At 44.7% G+C, this 12,725-nt stretch overlaps 2 protein-coding genes across 11 annotated transcripts in view; one reads left to right on the top strand and one right to left on the bottom strand.

Annotated features, from left to right (window-relative positions):
- Positions 1–1,197, bottom strand: part of WDFY4 (WDFY family member 4) — a 151,290-nt gene extending 150,093 nt beyond the window's left edge. For 2 of the 8 annotated variants that reach the window (XM_068950141.1, XM_068950143.1), the window contains exon 1: positions 892–983. The gene's annotated coding sequence lies outside the window, so the exon portion shown is untranslated. Of the gene's footprint in view, positions 1–891; positions 987–1,069 lie in introns of those variants that run through there. The other 6 variants (XM_009677853.2, XM_068950144.1, XR_011142195.1 and 3 more) reach the window with 5 other exon arrangements.
- A 903-nt stretch (positions 1,198–2,100) lies between these two features.
- The window catches only part of ARHGAP22 (Rho GTPase activating protein 22), a 176,562-nt gene continuing 165,937 nt past the window's right edge, over positions 2,101–12,725 (top strand). For 2 of the 3 annotated variants that reach the window (XM_068950167.1, XM_068950176.1), the window contains exons 1-2: positions 2,149–2,213; positions 3,886–3,995. The gene's annotated coding sequence lies outside the window, so the exon portion shown is untranslated. Of the gene's footprint in view, positions 2,214–3,885; positions 3,996–12,725 lie in introns of all 3 variants that reach the window. The other variant, XM_068950169.1, reaches the window with a different exon arrangement.

The raw sequence follows: 12,725 nt of genomic DNA on the forward strand, positions 1-12,725 counted from the left end.
TATCTAGTCCGACTTTGGTGCCATTCGGCCTTCATCAATCGACAGAGCAAAGCTCCAAGCTCCCAATCGACGACCTCAAGCTCCAACTACGATGCAGGTACAAGGATTCAAACGAGCAATCTTGACCTTCGGCTCTGCTCTAATCCCCGATATTCCTGTTATATACTGTTATACTCCTGCTATAACTAGTGTGTAACACAGTCAGTACTGGGCTGAACATAGTGCATGCAGAGAACTGTCAGCTCTGAGTCAGTGTTAACAGGCAGGCCTGGAGGGAGAAGACTAGCACTGAAGCTCTGTAGCCATATCCATTACTTCTAGTTTCTCAGAACAGTGTTGACACCGTCCATGTGATATGACCCAGAATTAGTACACTTTTGGAGATGGACAGCAAAAGGAGCTTTCCTTTTCAATAAGTTCTGTACATCCCTCCCAGCTCTGTCAAGAAAGTCACTCTACATAATCTCACACACATACAAGCACCAAAGCTTGTATAATCCAGCATGGCCACACTTCACTGAAGTGAAGGTTTCCTCAGGCTGCTCATGACACCAGAAAGCAGGCCTTTCTCAGTTATATAAACGCAGCAAAGAACTTTAGTAACTAATATAACTAGAAAAAACAAAAGCAATTTCTCCCTGGCTCTCATCCTAGCACAGCTAGCTCCCTCTTCCCAGGCTCAGACACCTTAGCAATCACACTAAGCAACACAGGGCTGCCCGAGGCTGGGAGCTGCAGATAACCACAAGGTCCATCTGTCTTACAGAAGCTTAATTAAAATGGATATAAAGCACTTTATTTGAGCCTGTCTCTTCTTTGCCACTCCATCTTCTACATATAAGTGGAAAAAACCTGTTTCATGCCTTTATAGTATCACCCGCTCCACAGTACCTTGGTTATCTTAGTGGTCCAGGACAACTAGAAGCCATGGCACTTCTCCAGCTTGAGGCTTTTAACCACTGCAGATTTCTCCTGAGAACCAACAACTTGCAGGACATTTCAGTTTCATTAGATTCATCAAATGGCCTGACTACCTATACCCAGAATAAATACGTCCTCTGGAACTTACTGCACAGTTGCCATTGCCCGAGAGGCTAAAAAAGCAGCTGAACTGCAAACACAGATGGGATGGAAGTTCGCAAAGAGGAGGCTGTATTTGTCCCTCCAGCAAGTCTCTCTCCCTGCAGACATAGGAAAGAAAATACAGCTGGCATTGCCCAGACAATACATTCTGCAATGCACATACATTATCTTTGATCTAGAAGAGAAAAAAAAAAAAAAAACACAGGTAAACACAAGTTCCATTCAGCCCTGTAAACTGTTCAAAAGTTGAACCAGCTGCATTTTTCACTCCTAGCTTTTCCTGCTACAATCCAGCTATTTTTTCTCCTAAAAAGAAGTGGACATTGAATGACTTTTCATTTATTTAACAGAACAAAGGGAACTTGTTCTGTTTCAATTCCCCCCACCTCTTTTCAAAGGCAGAAGTGATAGTGAGACTGTAGATAGGCAATGCAAAGTTTTAAACTGTCTCTTCTCTATCGCTTTCAATCACCATCATCTTCTCAGCAAGCCTTCCAATTTGCACAGGAGAAGTCCCCCTCCTGCAGCAGCCCCCCCCCCCCCCCAAAGAAGTGATTCACCTGAAGGAAACAGGCCACCACACGAACGCCCCTGAGCTGTGAGTGGGGCGCTCGCGCCCCGGCCCCAGTGGCCCCGCAGCAGGGCCACACTGCGTCCTGGCCGACATTTCCCGCGCCAGCGGCTAGGCTGCGATTTCTTTACAGTCCCAGCTCTTGGAGTCAAGCGACTTATGGCTCTCCACCTCTCCTGGTTACGTGGAAGAGCTTAACCAACCCAGGAAGGAGACGAAGGAGCGCCGCGCGGCCCTTCCCGGCCCACAGGCCGGTCCCTGCGGGGACTCGCGGGGGGCCCCGTCCCGCCCGCCATTTCAGCCGGGCTTCCTCGGGAGCGGGAGGCGAGAGTCGGCTCCAGGGCGCTGCCCGGCCCCCGACAGAGCCGAGCCGAGCCCCTCGGGCGCCCCCCGCCACCGGGGCGCCCCTCCCGCCGGGCGCAGCTGCCCCTAGCGAGCGGGCGGGGGGGGGGGGGTGCGGGTCCCTCCCCTCACAGCCACGGCCGCCGCCGCGGGGGCTCCTCACTCCGGTGCGGGCGCGGTGCCGGCCGCCGCGAACGCCAGATGGCGGCGGGGGAAGGTGCGTTTCGGCGGCGGCGGCGGTGGTGGTGGTCAGGGCGACCCAGGCGGCAGGGGGGGCGCCTCGGGCCGCTGTCACCCACACGGGGGGGGGGGGGAGGGGGCCGCCAGGGCCAGCGTCGCCGCCCGCCGAGCGGCCTCCTGCCGCGGCGCCGCCGCCACGCTCTGCCACCTGCCAGGAGACTCGCGCATGCGCCTGACGCGCGGGAAACGGGGCCGCCGCTGTCGGTTAAATGGCGCTCCCGGGGCCTGCTGGGGCCCCCCGCCCCGGGCTCCCGGAGGAGGCAGGGCCTTGCGCAGGCATCTGCGGAGCAGGGCCGCGCCGCGCCGGTCGGGGGATTTCAGCCCTGTTGGCAGCGCTACCTGAGGCGCAGGGTTTCCGCCACATAAAATTCTCTTTATTTAGAAGTGTTTCATTAGGAATTAGAACAAAAACCCTCTACCAGCAGAAGTCTGCACATCAAAATGGGATTCTCCTTATAACCTCTGCTGCTGTTTAAACAGGAATCAACAAAAGTAAATCCAGTGGCCTGCGTCTTAAAGGTGTCAGGTCAGAGCAGTGGTTTTCAGCCTTTTCCAGTCTGTGCGATCATGAAGTAGTTCCTACGAACCCTTACGTAGCTAGGGTAAGGCCGTTACTGCTAAACCTGCTTTTCTCTTACCTTTTGTGTGCCCTTTAGAAGCAGTCAGCAGTAGGAAGGAGGGAAAGGCAGACACCATGGATATAGTCACAGATGTACTCTAAAGAATTTTAATCTACTGGTTTTTAATCCTGTGCATAACTAAGTGCCACCAAAGTTATTCTTGAGTTAGTCAAACAATGCCAAAATTAAAGGAAAAAAAAACATATTTAAAATTTGCTTTGTAACAAATAAAACATTTTCTCTTGAAAGCGTCAGCACCAAACATTTTGATCTTGGTACAGTACCTCTTTCTCCATTTTTTCTCCAAAAGAAAACAAAAACTATCAAATCATAAAGCTCCTCTGAGAAGTTGCTGTTCTGATTAAATGCCACCTACCAACTTGAAAAACGTTGGAAAATTTTTAGGCAGCTTGGGTAAACGCTGATCTCCATGCTGGAAGGCATATTAGCCTGATGAGACTGAGGATAGCAACGTGCAAATGCAAGATATAAGGACATGATGTTTTCCCCCTCCTATACCTCAGGTTACCTTTTTACTACTGGACGCGCAGCAAATAATTGTTCTGATGATTTTGAGTTACGTGCAATGAAAGGTCCTGCAGCAAAACATTTACAAAATATGACAAGAAAGACCTGCACGCATAGCGGCCATCAGGAAACAACATTCACAGACACATTCTCAAACAAAAGCACAAAATATAATTACTTACACAGGTATTGCCAAAAAGCTATTTTCTAGGAAGATTTCCCTTCTCGCTTTCTGAAGAATCATCACCAAAACCTCTACAAAGAACATTACTTTCTTAAAGTCTCAGAAATCAGTCCCTGTCCCTTTTTAACACCCCTCTTTGCTCTCTACAAGGACATTGTGTAGCATGCACAGCCTACAACAACTATAATCTTGGAGGGAATAGGGAACCTGAAGTTCAGGTTAAACAAATTAAGCACAATTCTAGCAACACAACTGTGAGAGTAGCCCATTTTCCATCTCTGGCTTCTCTCCTAATGACTATTTTTTCACTTTTCCAGGTTCCAAGTCTATTTATAAACTCCTGCTCTTGACCTTGAACTCCTGTAAGCTGCACTCCCAGAGAGGCTGTGGGTGTCCAGGCTGCTTTCCCCCAGTGATAACCACTCAGGTACCTTCCAACAGCTAATGAGCTTGCTTAATGAGCTGTCACACCCTATTCTTGTCTAAGCCTGGCTTTTCTGCTGTAGTCTTCTAGCTCTCTGAACGAGTCTCATCTGTATTTCCCAGTCTTTACTACTTTACCTATAGAGCTAAAGCTCCTGCTGCACTTGGTTGCTAGCTTTTGCTATGCCATACAAAATTCTAGGCAGAAGCAATGGAGATAGACTGACATAAGCACTATGGTTTTGCATATGTGCAATATGTTCTTGTTTAAAAATAATTCTTGAAGCTGAATAGTTCCTTGAGAAATGGAGTTCCCCTTTTCCTGAGAAAGGACTGCTTTTATGATGTTCAGATGACTCTGTTCTAGGCTGGTAAGTACAGGAAAATCAAACTTTACTTAACTTATAGTCAGATTCTGTATTACTAGTTTCGTTTCTGCTAGGAACTTGGCCTACAAGGATACACAAAATTGCTGCTGCTCAACAGAGACCTAATAATAGAGCTGAAATTAAACCCTACTGCTAAACACATAAAATACTTCGTTAGAGAAGCAAGTCAAGTAACAAGACACCAGTCTTTAACTGCGTGGTCATGTGGTATATTATTATCTCAGTGTATACAGCAAACCTTGAATATACAACTTTCAAATTTGCAGGAGAGGCTGCTACCACATGGAGTAAAGGAAGGACTGGTAACAGAATGCAGTATTTGCCTTGCAGAGAAGCTCACCAAAAGAGGGAAATGCAATAGACTCCTCAGCAGCTCTTTGCCAGATAGGAATCCCTTTTGCTGTGATACCTTCCCAAGGCTGTAGGGCAGCGGCTCAGGGCTGACAGGCCCTGGGACATACACTGGGACTCTGGGGCCTTCTCTTCCTGAAAGAATTGCCTCTCTATAAGTGAAGGAATGTGAATGGCAGGCCTCACGTGGAAGTCTAAGGAGGCTTATGCAGCAGTAAGAGTTTTGTTAAGCTGCGCAAAAACAGGCAAACACCAGTCATGAGGTGTAACTTGATCAATTGTTTCCCTAGCTCAGTATCCCAGTCGCTACACAATACTCTGAGGGATGCATAGCTGCATCTGATTTGAAGGAAGCAGAAGGTTCTTTGGGTCTATCTTGTAAAAATCTGTGACGAAGATATATTCAGGGCGTAATCCACATGGTTTGTGTCTCCTTTGTGCAAGCTATATAGTAACAAATTGATCTCAGAACCTTGGTGCGAACATGGGCGGAGCGACTAGCAGCAATGCAAACTTCATCAGCGAAGTCAGTCCCATGGTCTGTGTTGTATTTTACAGAATTGGAGGAGCAGCTCAGAGGTGGGATCCATCTTACAAGCCATCCTAAATGCGGAGTGACTACTGTGTGATTAAATAAGTAACATGGTCTCTAGGCCAAGTTCTAGTGGTATTTTTATTTCTGTTTAAGAGCTTATCCTTTCCTATTTGTATTAATATTTTTATTTCCATACTCATATTGGAAATACATTCATAAAAATTTCATAATTTTTATTTCTTATTTTCTGCTAAAATGAGAAGAGATAATAAAGACAAACACAAATTCAGAAAGCCCACCTTTCCACCATACAGGCACTCTTGCAAGAGATACTCGGAATTCTTCCTTTTTCACCCAGCTATTTTGTCTATACAGACCACAAATATCCAACTATATTTTACAGCCTTTTAGCACCCTGGCCCTGCTAGACACGACCTGGTTTGTAGGTCTCAGAGGTAACATCAGCAAGGTTCATTCTGAGCAGTTCTGTGTGTTGGCACTTTCCTCTCCGGGTGTCACCAGGTGGCAGTACAACAGAGGGGCTTTCAAAGTCTGCTGTTACACAAAGCAGTAGAAGTTGTGCGTAGCTTCAGGTAGGCAGTTCATTTTCATATCACAATTCCAGCTTCCATCACTTTTCCTCAGTCCATTTTAAATAGTGAGACAGGAGAGTATGTCATGGTATAAAAATACAACTATTTCCTTCCCTGTTTATTTACTTTCTGTGCTTTGAGCCTTTATAGGATTCCATTTTCATACTCCAGCTAAAGCCTCTAGGACCAACAGATTTCAGCTGGGTACCCAGCAGAGAAGCCACTTGGGAAACATTGTTCTGTTGTCACCGTCCCACTTCATGGGCACAGGTCAAAAAGATGTCAGCGTGGAACAGAGCAGATAAATTGTAGATGAAAAATGGAGCTTAGTAGGGAAGCAAGTGACTTATAAATTTTATCAGTTTTGGCAAATAGTTTGAGGAAAAAAAATCAGGGGACTTTTTTAATAGAAGATTTTTTCAATATTTTCAAAATGGAAATAGTTGATGTTTTGTTTTGAGAGAAGCATTTTTCATTTAAACACTAAGCAAAAATTAAAAGGGTAAATAAGACAAAGAGAATATTTTGTCATTTTGGGGGAGTTAACCCATAATGATATTTTTTTTTAAGAGTTATATGGTTGTTTTATCAAAAAAGCCTGTTCACAAAACTGAAGAGTTCAGTTCTGTCTCTGTAAACCCAGTAAGACAGAGTTTTGCAATGTATGTTGTTTCTTTCCCAAGCTGTAAATTCACTGCAGTAATCCAAGCTCAGGAGCTGTCCACCTAATATTTAGAGCCATATATTTTTTGTGATGTAATATTTCTGACTTTTAAATGCAGTATCTCTTTGCAGACTCATTATACTGCAGCAGCAGTGAGTCTGTAAACATGGACAACCTCCACAGGAGATTGTATTTGAGAAGACATTCATATAAATACATGGCTGAATAGTCCAAATAGGTCTGCTCTGCTTGCTAGTGTAGGGACAGGGAGAGGAAATATTTGTCATCTCAGGAAATGGGAATCCTGGTGAAGGAGATGTTGATTATCAGAATTTTAAGACCATTTTTGTCAGGATTTTGTCTGCTCTGAACTGAATGCTGATTTTTAAAAGGCTATGACCCCAAAATGATTTTTTTCCATGAAAATATTGACATTGTTAATTAAAAAAGAAAAATGCTTCATCACACTTTTCAATTACATTTTGATCTAAAAACATTTTCAGGCCACTTTTTTGTTTGCTAAATAAAACTGCTTGTGCTGAACACCCATCTGATAGAGTACTTTTCTTGCATACATTTTGAAACATTTTATCAGGGAGATGAGTATTACTATCTCCATTTTGCAGGCTGGGAAACGGTGACATCACACATTGAAGAGACTTGCCCAAGGCCATAGCGTCAACCAGAGAAAGAACCAGGGATATTACCCAGGCCTCCAAGACCAAGTCCAGTCATTATTAAGCGAACAATTCATTAATAATTACAACTCTACTTTAATTTCATTCTTTTCTCCTCCTTTTCTTAAAATGACTTGAAAAGAAAAAAAGTGGGTTAGTGTTAAAATGACAATACTGTTGAAATTTTTGGCTCACTTCATTTTTCACCCAGCCTCCAGTTTTTACCCTAGTTTCATTTTGAATCAGATCTGCTGAAATGACTATATTTTTCCCTGAGACAGCAGGAGGAGAGATGTTCCTGAGGATGCCAGCCTCTGTCCCCAGTGTCTAAAATATGCATGTGCTGCTCTTTGGCTCCTGCTGCTAAAAGAAAAGGAAAATAATCTACTTTGCAGAGATGGCATTTAAGTTTTAAATAATGCATTTCTGTATCTCCTCTCTGAATCAAGAACTTCATTTCTTCTAGGCCCATGGATGACACAAAGAATAACTGATTGCCTAGGTTTTTGCTTTTTAATGCAGCTGATTCTTGAGGTGCTACAGCTGCTGATTTACAGGTACATTGTGGTCACTGTTCTCGAAGGAGCAGGGCATGTTTCAGGGAGGGGAGGGGAAAGGGATGAAAAAAGGGGAAAAACCAATAGTCTCTCTGAACTCTCTGCATCCCACCTATCCCAAGAATATCGGAGTACCTCATCAAAGAGACAAATTTGTTGCAAGATCTGATAGAGAGTAGACTGATACCAACAGGGTGCTCATATAAGTCTGCAACATATAACTGTAAGCAAAACCATGCAGACAATACAATTGGAATCGAAGACGTGGGTTGGACAGTGTACCTAACTGGGATTTAATTCACATAGCTTCCTTTGATTCGGAAGTTTGTATTTTGTAAGCAAAGCGTGGAACTTCAAAATCCAGTATGAAGTACTCTCGCTGATTTCAAGGACACTATTCCCATGCTTTGTGGGAAGTGGTTGCTCCAGTGCTTTTCTGTATTGAAATCAGAAGTTAAACTCAAGGACATTCAGAATTCATGTCATATAGAGACAATTTGCAAGAGACGCCGCATCCATTTGAGAGAGGCAATGGAGAAGGGAAGGCCCTCAGCTCTTTCCTTGTATGTGTTTTTTTGGGGTTTTTTTGGCAGTTTTGACTGCAGTAGCAGGTCTGTTATGCATGTGATAGTCTGATGAAGCAAGTAGGGCACACTTTGGAGAGAAAGATAACATTTCACTAGATGAGCAGGTGTAGCTGCAGAAAACAGACAGGCTTTCAGATACAGAACCACAGTAATGTTGCCTGGAAGGGTCCTGTGGAGGTTACCTAGCCCAGCCTTCTGTATGAAGCAAGACTATCGTCAAAATTAGACTAGGTTAACAGTGGCTTCGCCTAGCCATCTTGAAAACCTCTGAAGAGGTGTCAAGCTCTGTGGGTGTCTGTCCCACTGTTGTGCTGTCCTGCTGGTAAAAAAGTTGTTCCTAATCTCCAATCTGAACTTGTAAGCCAAAACTTGGGGCCATTGCTTTTTGTTTTACCATCTGTCATTATCACGGAGAGTTTGAGTGCATCATCTTTGAAACTATTCTTCAAGTAGTTGTGAGCTGCTTCTAGATCCTGTACTAGCCTCCTCTTTGCCAGATTAAGCAACCCTGTCTCCCTCAACCCTTTCCTTGCAGGTCATGTGCCCTAGGCCTCCAGCCTGAGCCCTTGTTCAGGTGTGAAACACGCATCACATTTCAAGCCAAGTACATATTGGCAACAATTTGTTTGATTTTACTTAATTATATTACTCAATTTTATCTGACTATGGGACACAAGCTATACTGAGAAGGATTGTCATTCTATTTCAAATTGGAAGGTATCTACCAATCTTGTATGGATAAGAAACAAGTAATTCAAAGCCCTTTGCAATCAACTCCATTTTATGTATGAGAACAGATTCTAACCAAACAAAAAGTTGCAATCTAAACAAACTGAATCTGGATTTCAATTGCGTGCCAAAGTCCAAGGTGATTAAACCTTGGGCTTTGATTCGACCCATCTCGCTGATGAGTAAAAATGTATCAATCAGCTAGTTACAACAAGTCCTTGGCCTGCATATGGAAGCAGAAGATGAGGAGGAGGAAAAACGGATATGCTGTATAGTAATTGGTGGGTGACAGCATGCTCTGTGTGCAGCCTAGGGAAACAGAGATCCGTTCAGTCCTGTCGCCGCCTCCCCCCCCCCCCCACATTCAGCAACTTCACTGGCCCACACGCTCTTCCGTCTCAAACACCCAACGTGTTCCATAGCCTACAGCCATCAACCTTGGTGCCAGCTGATGAATCATATCTTCTGTGAGTGTCCCTGTTGCAATAGCTTATTACAGTTATCTTCTGCATTTAGATGGTGCTTGCCAATTTCAGGTCTCATAGCACTGCATGCAGGTGGATGGGGCCAAATGCCTTGCTTGTGACCATGGCAAATCAGTTGGCATCAGGGCTGGAGGCCTTATCTCTACAACTCTCCTCCAGTTTTCTAACTCCTAGGGCAGAGAGTTGTCACCTTCCTTTATTAGGTGTGTTTAGCAATCAGTGGTAAACACTTACTAGATGGCTTTTCTGCATTCCAAATAGGTGGCAGATGGTTAATAACCACATTTATTCTTAGATTCAGATAAGAGGCAGAGAATAGCTCTTTTCTAGCTATTGATTAGTCAGCTGATCCCCATTTTCTAGACCAATAGAGGATTAGTGCTCTATGGTACACAGTGGCGCTCTACTTAGACCAGCACTAAAATATAGCAGTGAGAGCAATGGTTCCCAGCTAATAGTACCCATCTTGTCATTGGCATCTCAAGCCATCAGAAAGGCCCCTTTAGCCTCAGATCAGTCAGTCCTAGGAGTCTCATTGCCTAGAGCTCAGCAGCTTCCCAAGTCTCTGAGGAATCTGCTCAGCAGGGCTGCCTTTGGCATAGCTCTGGAACAGGAAAGCTTCAGGTCATCAGGGAGCAGCGAAGGCCAGCTGCACTCAAAGTGACTGAAAGCCCAGAGGGACAACACAGGCAGCAGGGCAGGGCCCTCTCCAGCCAGGGTCCAACCCCACAGTACCTAAGCAAGGCAAGCAGGGCAGACCTGGAGAAGGCGGCCAGGTTCACGCAGGAGTCCAGATCATCAAGCAAGTTCAAGATATTGAGACAGATTTAAGGTCAAGTCTGGGAGCCTATCCACTGGTCATGGTCCAGACCAGGTCTGGTGAGGGTAACGGGGAACAAACACAATCCAGTGATCACCAAGCAGGCCCATAGTGCTGAGACAGGTCTGAGGTCAAGGGTGTCAGGGTCTAGATCCTGTTAGGTCTGCAGTCAGTCACAGGTGTGGCTATGGTTAAGCAGGAGACCAGTACTCTTACAGCATATTTCAGGCTAGGGCTGAAAGCCCCCAGCCTGAACTTAAATGGGGTTCCTGGGCCTGTGGGCAGAGGGTGTGGGTGAATACCCCAGGTGAGGCTGGTAAGGGCTATTAAAGAAGGCTATTAGTTCACTTCAGGGGCCTGGCACAGGTTTTTCTAGCCTTTGAGGAGTGAGTGTGGATGTCAGAGCAGCTCTGCTGTTGTCTGTAACCCCACTAGAACACTCTCTGTGCCTCTATATGAGGACTTTCCTGGTATTGTAACCCCTGTATCAGATGCAGTGCTACAGAGAAGTCATGTCCTGTAGCAGCAGGAAGATGTTATTCAGAATTGCTGGTACAAGGACTCATGCTTGGGCTCTGCAAACTGAGGTTCAGCACACAACTTTGGTTGTTGTCAAGGTAGGGAGCTCACCCAGAGGCCTTTTCTGACATCTCTGTCCCAATCTTCTCATCAGGGTATTCTCAAACTCCCCTCAAAGCCACCCTCACCATATAAGATGGAAGAATCGGTATCAGAGAGTTGTCTCCATTTTCCTCAGTTTTACCACCTCTGCACTTACCAATTTCCATTTATTAATGAAATATTGGGCTAAACCAGCTGAGCTGGGCTAAACCAGTAACAAGGTGACTGCATGCTCTAAGGGAGAGACTAAAAGCAAATGCAGTGAACATAAAGCTTTCAAAGAATATTTCTCCTTTCTTCACATCTTTATACTCCTTTAAGTAAAATTACTGCACTGGAATAATTGTCTCCTATAGCTGCCAGATGAACTTCAGTCTACGTTACTTAACTCCTCAGTTTACAATTACTGTCCCTTACGAGTAGTTGAAGCACTCAATATCATTGTCGTTTGGAAGCAGCATCTGAGTCAGATAAAATGTGATACAGGCAGAATAAGGTAAATCAGACGTTACTCAACTTTTTTCCCCTGATACATAACCACAGTCTGCTCTGAGCTCTCTCACCTTTTACGTAATGGCTTTTAATATGGAAGGGTGTATATGTACCCTTCCAGAAAGCATCCTACCAGGTGTGTAGAAGGGGCAGCTGGCAGCGGTGGAGGAGAGATGCAGGAGAAGAGGTGACTTGGGTTGCAGATGAAGCAGCCCTCAGGGGTGACGGTGCATCCCCAGCCCCGCTCCAAGGGCAGGGGAGGGATGTGGTTCTGTGGAGTAGATGCTGTGCATGGGGACACAGTAAAGGCTGTGAAACTAGCAGTGGGGTGGAAAGGGACTGTGAAACTCACAGAGAATAAAGGTAAATACAAGCTACTGAGATCTATTGCCCCAGCTATCCTGATCAATGTATGTAGTTCAGTACACAAGCTTCAGTGACCAAACATCCTTTAGGATCTTATTTCTGCTAAGCACCTGCTAGGTTACCTTTTTATAGGACCTATCCTCAGTGTTTCTTTCAGGAAGCAGTTCTTTAAATTGTCAGAGCAAAGCACTGCAGCCTTCAGTGGAACCACTTACTGTAGGTGATTGTTTTTTTCTCTCCTGGCTGGCTGCTTTTTGTAGCTATTTTTTTCTTCTGACAGATAGTTTCTTTACCCAAGAGAGTGTATATGGGAGACTCAGGTCTGAATTTATTATGTTTAATCTGGGAAAGAAATGGGTAAATTTCAATTTTTTGTTTCTACTTTGAAAGTTGCCTTAAGAAGAATTTAAAAGATTTAAGTCAAAAGAAAACATTTCACACAGGTGAAATGGAATGCTGTTGACACAGAGTACTTTCTTTTCCTTTAACCAAGAAACACTGCAGAATTAGCGTTTAGGGTTGAACTTGGCTGTTGTTTGTTTTGAATGTTTATATTTCGCCCATGAACATGATAATCAGTTATTGATATAGGTCTATGTCGTGCCCTTCCCCAGAGGAGAAAATCAAGCTTTCATGGTAAGTGGCTTAGCAGGATAAAGTGTCTCGAGGTTCCCATGAGATTAAAGAGTTCAGTTATCTTTATCCCTGTTACGGTTTCTGTACATACCTTTTGGCTTCCTGCTCAAACTGCAAAATGATGTGTCTAAACAGCATTATAGCAGCTTTTCTCCATAGAAATCCAAGCCTGACAAGAAAAGCCAAAAACATGGAGAGAGAGGGAGAGGGGTCTGATGACTGTTTTGGAGGA

This window comes from Struthio camelus, chromosome 7 (assembly GCF_040807025.1).
Source record: "Struthio camelus isolate bStrCam1 chromosome 7, bStrCam1.hap1, whole genome shotgun sequence".
Classification (NCBI taxonomy): domain Eukaryota; kingdom Metazoa; phylum Chordata; class Aves; order Struthioniformes; family Struthionidae; genus Struthio; species Struthio camelus.